Source organism: Sorghum bicolor, chromosome 8, assembly GCF_000003195.3.
Source record: "Sorghum bicolor cultivar BTx623 chromosome 8, Sorghum_bicolor_NCBIv3, whole genome shotgun sequence".
Classification (NCBI taxonomy): Eukaryota; Viridiplantae; Streptophyta; class Magnoliopsida; order Poales; family Poaceae; genus Sorghum; species Sorghum bicolor.
The window spans coordinates 53345907-53355169 of record NC_012877.2 but is presented as its reverse complement, the minus strand read 5'-3'; positions in this window follow the sequence as shown (position 1 = coordinate 53355169).

The following is a 9263-nucleotide window of genomic DNA, read 5'->3' as shown; positions in this document are numbered from 1 at the left end:
CTTCCTGATGAACATCTGATGGTTTCCCTGGTAGATATATTTGGACTAAATCTAAGCAAAGTAAATAAAAAATTGTTCGGTTGAACGAGGAATGGGGCTGTAACGCCCTGCATCCAAATATGCATATATGGCCCAGCTTCGCACCTGGAGCAGGCTTACATGCATGCGCGTATCACCTCAATTACACTTTCATCCGTGCTTTTTGTAAAAGGGTTAAACTAAAGGTTCTACCTTTGGAACAACAAGGATTATAAATGTTGGGGAGATGCTGCATCCTTCCCCCTGGTAGCGCCGGAGGTTATCCTTCACCTGAGGAACCTCCGACGCCTGGAACGTCGGAGGATATCCTCCGACGGGAAACGCTAATGTTGACGACTCGTCTGGTCGTGCAGTGTGTGTGCAGGGACTGAGACACCGGCGGAGGTCCACGAGCGAGGAGAGACTGGAACCTCCGACCCTCCCGGGTCGGAGGATGGCGGGAGAACGCAGCCAGGCTGAGGAGGACCTCCCGGGGTGGCCAGGTCGAGCCACCTCCGACCAGACGGGCTGCGGAACCTCCGACACCAAAGCGTCGGAGGATCCACAATTGAGCGGAGGATCCAAGCCTCCGACCTGCTGAGGCCCCAGTCAGAGGATGAACGAAGGGTTTGCAATGTGAAATTACGCAGGTGTATTAGGGTCAGTAGACTGCAATGAAGGGATATGCCGGAATATTCCCCCGCCGTCACGGGGCATTTATGTAAATGTCGCTAGGTTGGCTTCCGGGCCCTATATAAGGGGCGAGATACCGCCATTAATAACGGAGAGCATTCATTGTATTCACCTACTGTTGAGCCTTTTGCCTGTTGGAGCTCAGACCTCTCACGGCACCGAGTGAGAAGGTTCACCATTCATCGTACTGCTGGGGAGTGCGGAGAGCTCCTTCCCAACATTGGCGCCCACAGTGGGGCGCGGAGTATAACCTGCGATGGCTGGAAAGAGAACGAGCACCACAAGACCTCGGGCAGAGCCCTCCAGGAGAGGAAGGCCGAGGAGGGCCGTGCGAAGCGCGTACGCGACCGTGGAGGGAGAAGGTTCTCAGGACGAGCAGCCAGAGAACGAGCAGCCGGAAACACGCCGGGAACCTCCTCCCGCCGCAGACCCGGCGCAACCCACGGCCGCGCAAGAGCTCCAGCAGCTGCAAACGCAATTGCGGAACCTTCAGCAAGAGCGAGACCGGATCGCTGCTGCCTACGCCGCCAGCCAAGAGGCAGCGGTAGCCGCAACGCAAGCGGCCGAGATCAGGCAGCAGCTTTCACTCCTGCAGGCAGAGATCCTCAGCATGCAACCTCCGGCTCAGCCGACAATTCAGCCCGCTGTTCTGAACAGCGCCGGCCCAGCATCAGAGGTGCAACCGACGAACTACGGCGGCATGCTGCGGGGCACGTTGGACCTTCGTTCCCCTCTGTCCGAAGGATTGCAGACCTCGCCTTGGCCTACAACCTATAAACCAATCACGCTCCCTAAATTCAGCGGAAAAGCCGATCCGCGCCAATTCCTGATGAGTTTCGAGGCAGCCGTGGCCTCAGCTGGAGGGAACGAGACTGTGATGGCAAAGTCCTTCGTGATCGCAGCCGAGGGAGATGCCTTGGCATGGTATTCGATGCTGAGACCCGGGTCGATCTATTCATGGGAGAACCTTCGAGACAAGATTTTAGCGAATTTCCAGGGATTCGCAGTTGAATCACTAACCTCCACGGACCTATTCCAGTGTCGCCAGAGTCAGGGAGAGGCACTGCGGGATTACTTCCAAAGATTCGTGCAGACCAAGGCGAGAGCACACGGCGTGCCAGAGGAGGTTGCCATTGAAGCAGCCATCAAGGGTCTTCGCATAGGGCCCTTCGCGGCTCATTTGGCCAGAGAAAAGCCAGCATCCATGCACGAGCTGTACCACGAGTTTGAGAAGTATTGCAGGTCAGACAACGACTACCGCAAAAGGTTGGAAGACCAGAGCTCTCAGAAGAGGCAGAGCAATGATAGAAGCTCACAGAAAAAGAACCTCAGCCAGGATGGACGCCGGCCGCAGCAAGAGGCTGGTGGACAGATGATGAATATTGAACAACCGAAAAATGACATGCCGGAAAATAACCGTCCACCAGCGGAAGCACGAAGCTCGGGACGTATACCCAATCAAGCCGGAAGAGGGGGTCGAAATGCGGGGTGGCTAAAAAATCAAAGTCAGCGACCACGGAAACAGTATTGTTTCTTCCATGGAGAGGAGAAGGGTCACTCCACCAGAGATTGTCCGGATGCAAAAGAAACTCAGGAGAGGATCAAGAGCAGGTCAGCTCCGCAACCTCCGATACCAGTTGTTCAACCTCGGGAAGTAAATCACACATTCCCTCAAACCTTCTACCATTCATATGTCGGAGGTTCAAGCCAGCAGCACCCAGCTCCAATTCAGCCCAGCGCGCTAGCCTCCGCTTACTATCCCAGTTTCCTACCAGCTTGGCGCCCAGCCCAGCAAACCGCGGACCACAACCTTCCACCAAACTATGCTCCTCCACGACCTCCACATATCACGTACATCGAAACCCCGCAACCCCACCAGCAGTCACTACCTCCTCCCCCAAACCAGCTACAGCTACTCCAAGCCCCACCACCACCAAAAACCGAACCCCACCCTGATAATCAGATCGGCCCTCACACACCCCTGCCCACAATTGGAATGATCTTACCAATAGCTGGGGGGTCCTCAATGGAGTTCCAGACAAAGAAACAGAAGAAGGATCACCTCAGGCTCGTCAACAACATTGCAGTTCAAGGGCCAGTGAGATGCACTGATTGGTCCAGAACCCCAATAACCTTCACCGAGGAGGATCTAAGATTGGAAAGCTACCCTCACACAGACGCCTTGGTCATAACAACAAATGTTGCGGGTTGGGGAGTAGGCAGAATCTTAGTGGATTCAGGGAGTTCCGCAGACATAATATTTGCTGGAACCTTCGACCAAATGAAGCTCAGCAGAAGCCAACTCCAACCTTCGGAGTCACCTTTGATCGGGTTCGGAGGAAAGCAAATACATGCTCTGGGAAAGGTCGCCTTGCCCGTATCCTTCGGCACAACAGAGAACGCAAGAACAGAGTACGTCACCTTCGATGTGGTAGACTTGCACTACCCATATAATGCCATATTCGGGCGAGGATTCTTGAACAAGTTCAATGCGGCCGCTCATATGGGATACCTGTGCATGAAAATCCCGGCTCTGCACGGAGTGATAACGGTTCACGGAAGTCAAAAGGAGGCAAGGAACATAGAGAAAGCAATCTACAAGTCCTTCCGGAACATAAACTCCGTAGACTCTACGCAGCACGAAGCTTCCCAGCCACCAGACATGCCAAGGGGGAAAACAGACCTGGCTGATCAGGAGGAAACGAAGTGTATCCCTCTGCAGGAAGCTGTTCCAGATAAGAAGGTCACCATCTCCGCCACCCTTGGTAGAGAGGAGGAACTCGAATTGCTGGACGTATTGCAAAAGAACCAAGATATCTTCGCTTGGAGTGCCGCTGACCTACAAGGAGTCAGCAGAGACATAATAGAGCATTCGCTGGACATCGATCCGAGAATGAGGCCAAAGAAGCAGAGACAGAGGAAAATGTCTGAAGAAAGAACCTTAGCCGCGAAGGCAGAAGTACAAAGACTCCTGGACGCAAAGGTCATCAGAGAAGTCATATACCCGGAATGGTTGGCAAATGTGGTCTTGGTCCCCAAGAAAAATGGCAAAATGAGAATGTGCATAGATTTTACAGATCTCAACAAGGCTTGTGTCAAAGACTCCTTCCCCTTGCCAAGGATAGATACCTCTGTAGACAAAGCAGCTGGTTGTCAGAGATTCTCACTGCTGGACTGTTTCTCTGGTTACCACCAAATTTGGCTCAAAAAAGAAGACGAAGGAAAGGCAAGCTTCACGACACCATTCGGCACGTATTGCTACACCAGAATGCCAGAAGGTCTCAAAAACGCTAGAGCAACCTTCTCCAGAATGATGGGGAAGGTTCTAGGAAGTCAACTACAGAGGAACATTATAGCCTACGTCGACGATGTTGTCGTCATGAGCAAGCGCAAGGAAGATCATATCAAGGACCTGCAGGAAACCTTCGGCAACCTCAGATCTGCCGGGCTGAAACTCAACCCGGAGAAGTGTGTATTTGGAGTCAGCAAGGGAAAAATGCTAGGGTATATCATCAGCTCCGAAGGAATTAGAGCTAACCCAGACAAGACAAAAGCAATCATGTCAATGGCAGAACCTTCAAACAAGAAAGAAGTGCAAAGACTGACCGGCCGAATAGCAGCCCTCAACAGATTCATATCAAGATCGGCAGAACGGAGCCTCCCATTCTTCAAAGTGCTGAGAGGAGAAGGTAAAACAGAATGGGGTCCGGAACAATCAGAGGCCTTCAGGCAACTCAAGAATTACATTGCAACCAACCTGGTGGTAACAGTGCCCGAGCCAGACACTCCACTACTACTGTATGTGGCTGCTTCCGAGCACGCTGTCAGCGGTGTTCTAGTGCACGAGACAAGCGGTACTAAGGGAACGGTGCAAAGACCCGTTTACTACGTATCCGAAGCTCTGTCAGGAGCAAAACTGAACTACACAGAGATAGAAAAAATAGCGTACGCGGTCCTTTGTGCATCAAGGAAGCTCAAGCATTACTTCCAAAGCCATGAGATTAAAGTGCCCACCTCACAGCCATTGGGTGATATCCTTAGGAACAAAGAGGCTTCCGGACGTATAGGAAAATGGGCGGCCGAACTATCACAGTTTGATATCACCTATGTCCCCAGAACCTCCATCAAATCTCAAGCCCTGGCTGACTTCATGGCAGATTGGACACCTTCGGACAAAAACGAGGAGAAGGTAGTCGATCAGCCGTGGACGCTGTATACAGATGGCGCCTGGGGCCAAGCGGGAGCAGGAGCAGCAGCCGTCCTAATCACACCATCTGGACTCAAACTAAAGTTCGCTGTACGGCTCGAATTCAAAGCAACAAACAACATAGCCGAGTATGAAGGTCTCATCCTCGGGCTGAACAAAGCTAAGGCTTCGGGAGCAAAAACTCTACTCATCAAAACAGACTCCCAGGTGGTGGCAGGGCAAGTAGAGAAGGAATACCTAGCACACAACCCGGAGCTGGCAAGGTATCTGGCCGTCGTAAGAGGCCTGGAGAGAAGGTTCAAGGGATTCACTCTGCAGTACATTCCAAGAGCCGAAAACTACGAAGCAGACGAGCTAGCGAAGGCAGCAGCCAACAACACCCCCTTGCCAGAAGGAACCTTCCACCAGATTGTCACAACACCCGCAACCGAATCGTTGCAAAAAGCCTTTCGCTCAGTCTTGCTGACAGAAAGCGAAGATTGGAGGCAGGCAATAGCTGATTGCCTCAAAGGCGAGACAGCTGTAGATGACGAAGCAACATCCAAGAGGATGGAAGCAAGAGCAAGGAATTACACCTCCATTAACGGGATCCTGTACAAGAAAGGCGTAGTCCAACCTTTGCTGAGATGCATATCACAAAGCGAGGGCAGAGAACTCCTACAAGAAATACACTCAGGGATGTGCGGGTCTCACATTGGACCCCGCGCGTTGTCTGCTAAAGCACTAAGACAAGGCTTCTACTGGCCAACTCACATTAAAGATGCTGAAGAAATAGTGAAGACATGCAAAGCCTGCCAAACCTTCTCACCAATTCAGTCAAGACCTTCAGCACTAACTCAGCTCATACCAGCATCATGGTCGTTGCAGAGATGGGGAATGGACCTGGTAGGGCCAATGCCAACTGCCCAGGGGGGAAACAAATTCGCAGTCGTGGCCATCGAATACTTCACAAGATGGATTGAAGCTAAGCCACTGGCAACCATAACCTCTGAAACAATCAGAAAATTTTTCTGGCAGAACATAGTCTGCAGATTCGGAGTCCCACGCTTACTCACAGTTGACAACGGGAAGCAGTTTGATTCAGACAGGTTCAAGGAATTCTGCCATCACATAGGAACCAAAATTGCTTTCGCGTCTGTTTATCACCCAGAGTCAAACGGGGCCGTAGAGAGAGCAAACAGAACAATATTCTCCGCAATCTCCAAGACCTTACTCAACCTACGCAAGGGGAAATGGGCTGAAGAACTACCAAGAGTTGTATGGTCACATAACACAACAGTTTCAAGAACAACTGGATTTACTCCATTCAAGCTCTTGTATGGGGAAGAGGCAATGTTGCCCGAAGAAATCAAGCACCAAAGCCTGCGTTCCATGAAGCAGCAGTTGGCTGAAGATGAAGAGTACTGCAAGGAAACCTTAGAATCAATAAGACTTGAGGCAGTGGAGAACATTGCAAGGTATCAACGAGAAACCAAGAATTGGAGAGACCGCAAGGTAGTACGAAAAGACATACAAAACGGAGACCTGGTCCTCAGGAAAAAAGGAGATCACCCAAACGCTGGTAAATTGCAACCCAAGTGGGAAGGACCTTACACAGCAATACAAGCAGGAAGGACGGGATCCTTCTACCTGAAAGACCTCGAAGGAAGGACCTCCACCCACACGTGGAACGTCGACAACCTACGTAGATTTTACATTTGAGTGTAAGGATGACCCCTGCAAAATAAGCGGCGGCATCCACATCCCCAAATACGCTAGTTTTCTTTTTCTCTACATTTTCGCATTCCAAGGTCTGCACTCTTTTCCTCACAGGGGTACTCCTACCAGGAGGTGAGGTTTTTAACGAGGCAGAACCTATGTAAAAACCTCTGAAATATAAAGAGGAATCCACCCCAGAACCAAATCCCAAAAAGTCGAAAAACAGCCAGCAACGAGGCTGCAGCATTCGACAAAACATCACGTGATCACAAGGACCCTCCGCAGCTTTCATTCAACAGCTCAGAAAGCTCGGAACGTCCTCAAAGGTGAAAAAACACCAAATCCTTAGCAAAAGACCTAGCCAAGAGCCGGGCAGCAAGGATACCACGGCCAAAAAGTGAAAAAGTCCTGTCCTTCTCAGGCATCACAACATGGCCAGAAGGAGCAAAACCTTCAAACCTGACAAAGACCTGAGGAGAATCAGGCATCAGGAACCACATTATTTTCACCAAAAGGCAGCAGAGGTCTAACATTCACAAGCCCCAACAAAATTCACAAAACCTTCACCAAAATAAGGTCGAAGGTATCCTGCTACTCTAAGCAGACCCCCAACAAACAAAGTGTGAAATCCAAACAGAACTACAATAACCCTCTGTCAGATACAGCAAAACCAACTACCACAACAACCATCAATAACCCGATAATAAATTTTGACCTAACGGAGTACATAAAATAAATGCGTGAAACCCTATAAAACCAGGCTCACCTTACCACCACCCTCAATCAGGATCAGCACACAAAGACCCGAGCATCGAGTGCAAACCTAGCAGTCAAAAAGCAAAATCCCAGGCCACCATGGAAGCAGGAGTTAGCCTCACAACACCAACACAAGTTTGTATCGCACGAAGCTTCGTAATACTAGAACTACGGCGTTGTGATGAACACCGACCACAAAGTCGTGAACAGCCACAACAGAAACAATGGAAGTCAGACTCAGAGGTCTCTGAAGGGTATCGCACGAAGTCTCGTAACATCCCTTCAGAACCTCCGACTTAAACAGCCGAAGGTTCTCCTCGACAACACTCCACGGGAGTCGAGCAAAGGAAAAAAATAGCACAATTCGGCGAAGAATCCTCCGCGCCAAAAAAGTCGAAGGTTCTAAGGCCAAGAAGCAGCGATCCTCCGCGAAATAGAAAATCAACAACTCCTTCGCAACTTCAGGCATCATGAACAAGCAAGCCACAGCAACACAAAGATCCTTAGGATCAACACCACCGTAACGTTGCAATATATAAGTGCTGTAGCGCGAAGGTTGTAATAAAAATGAGATCGAAGGTTGTAGCAAACTTAAAAACTTTATTATCAATGAAGAAATCATTACAAAAGTTCGTTTACATAAAATGAATAAAATCATCCTTCGACCCAAAAAAAGTCGAAGGTTACAGATAGCTTGTACAAGTTCAACTTAAAAATCCTCCTTCAACTAAACAACCGAAGGATCTATGAGTCACATACAAATTATAAGCGCGAAGGTTGTCAAAATTAAAAGGCGCGAAGACCATGTAGTAAAAATATCTAATCTTTATTAACCGTATACAATGTACATAACACAAGCTTACAACAAAAAAGGAGAAACATCCTCCGACCGTAAAATGCCGAAGGTTCTAAGACCCTCGCACAATTCTAACATACGAATCTGGAAAAAGCCTAAGATCATCACAGTAATCACGAACAAGGAAATCAACTAAGTCATCTATACTACGCGTAGGATACTTGTGGCGCCACCAGTCAATTAGATAACCCCTCGCGTACAAATCTCCACGCTTGAACGTCACCGGGGTAACGTAACTTCCTTCGACAAAGTTCGAAGGAAGATCTTTCAACGGAGAGGAATTCACAACCTGCGCGCAGAAAATAACAACTTCAAATCCAACAAAAACAAAGGATATAACTAAAAAGCCAAACGAAGCTTTCGAACCTCCGGATAACCTTGAAGAAAAGGCTCAGCAACATCCTCAGAAGCCTCCGCCACCCAACGTACCCTATCCCTCTCACCAAAGATGCGAAGGATGGGATATGGCAACTACATAAACACATCAAATCATGTCATAAAAAATATAACCAAAACCTACGATAAAAAAAAAAGAAAAACAAAATCATCCACCTAAGCCGGAGGCCATGAACCTCGGCGCGCAAACGACTGGATAAATCCAGATCCTTCGCCATCAATATCATATCCAACAAACTCGAACATATCCACCAATCTCATGTTAGGGAAGGCAACTTGCCAATACTCCCACAATTCGCCAGAAACATAAATCCCTTTGTAAAAAAACGAAAGGGGAGTAATGAAACGATCCTGCGCAGGTCCTCCGCCAGAGACCTGCGCAGGATCAAAGTGTAAAACAAAGGCTTATCCGAAAACAACTCAATATATTAAACTTTTCAACAGTCTTTACAAAATAAAACACAACCTCCGGCCTTACTTACAAAAAAGCGTCACATGCTTGGACGCAAAAAAGACTAAGAAAAACCTAAAAACTAAAAACCCTCACACCTGAGGCGGAGGAGGAGCAGGAGCCTCGGGCGTCTCTGAAACCTTGGCACCAGATCCCTCCGGAGCTTCGGCACCAGTATCACGAGCCTC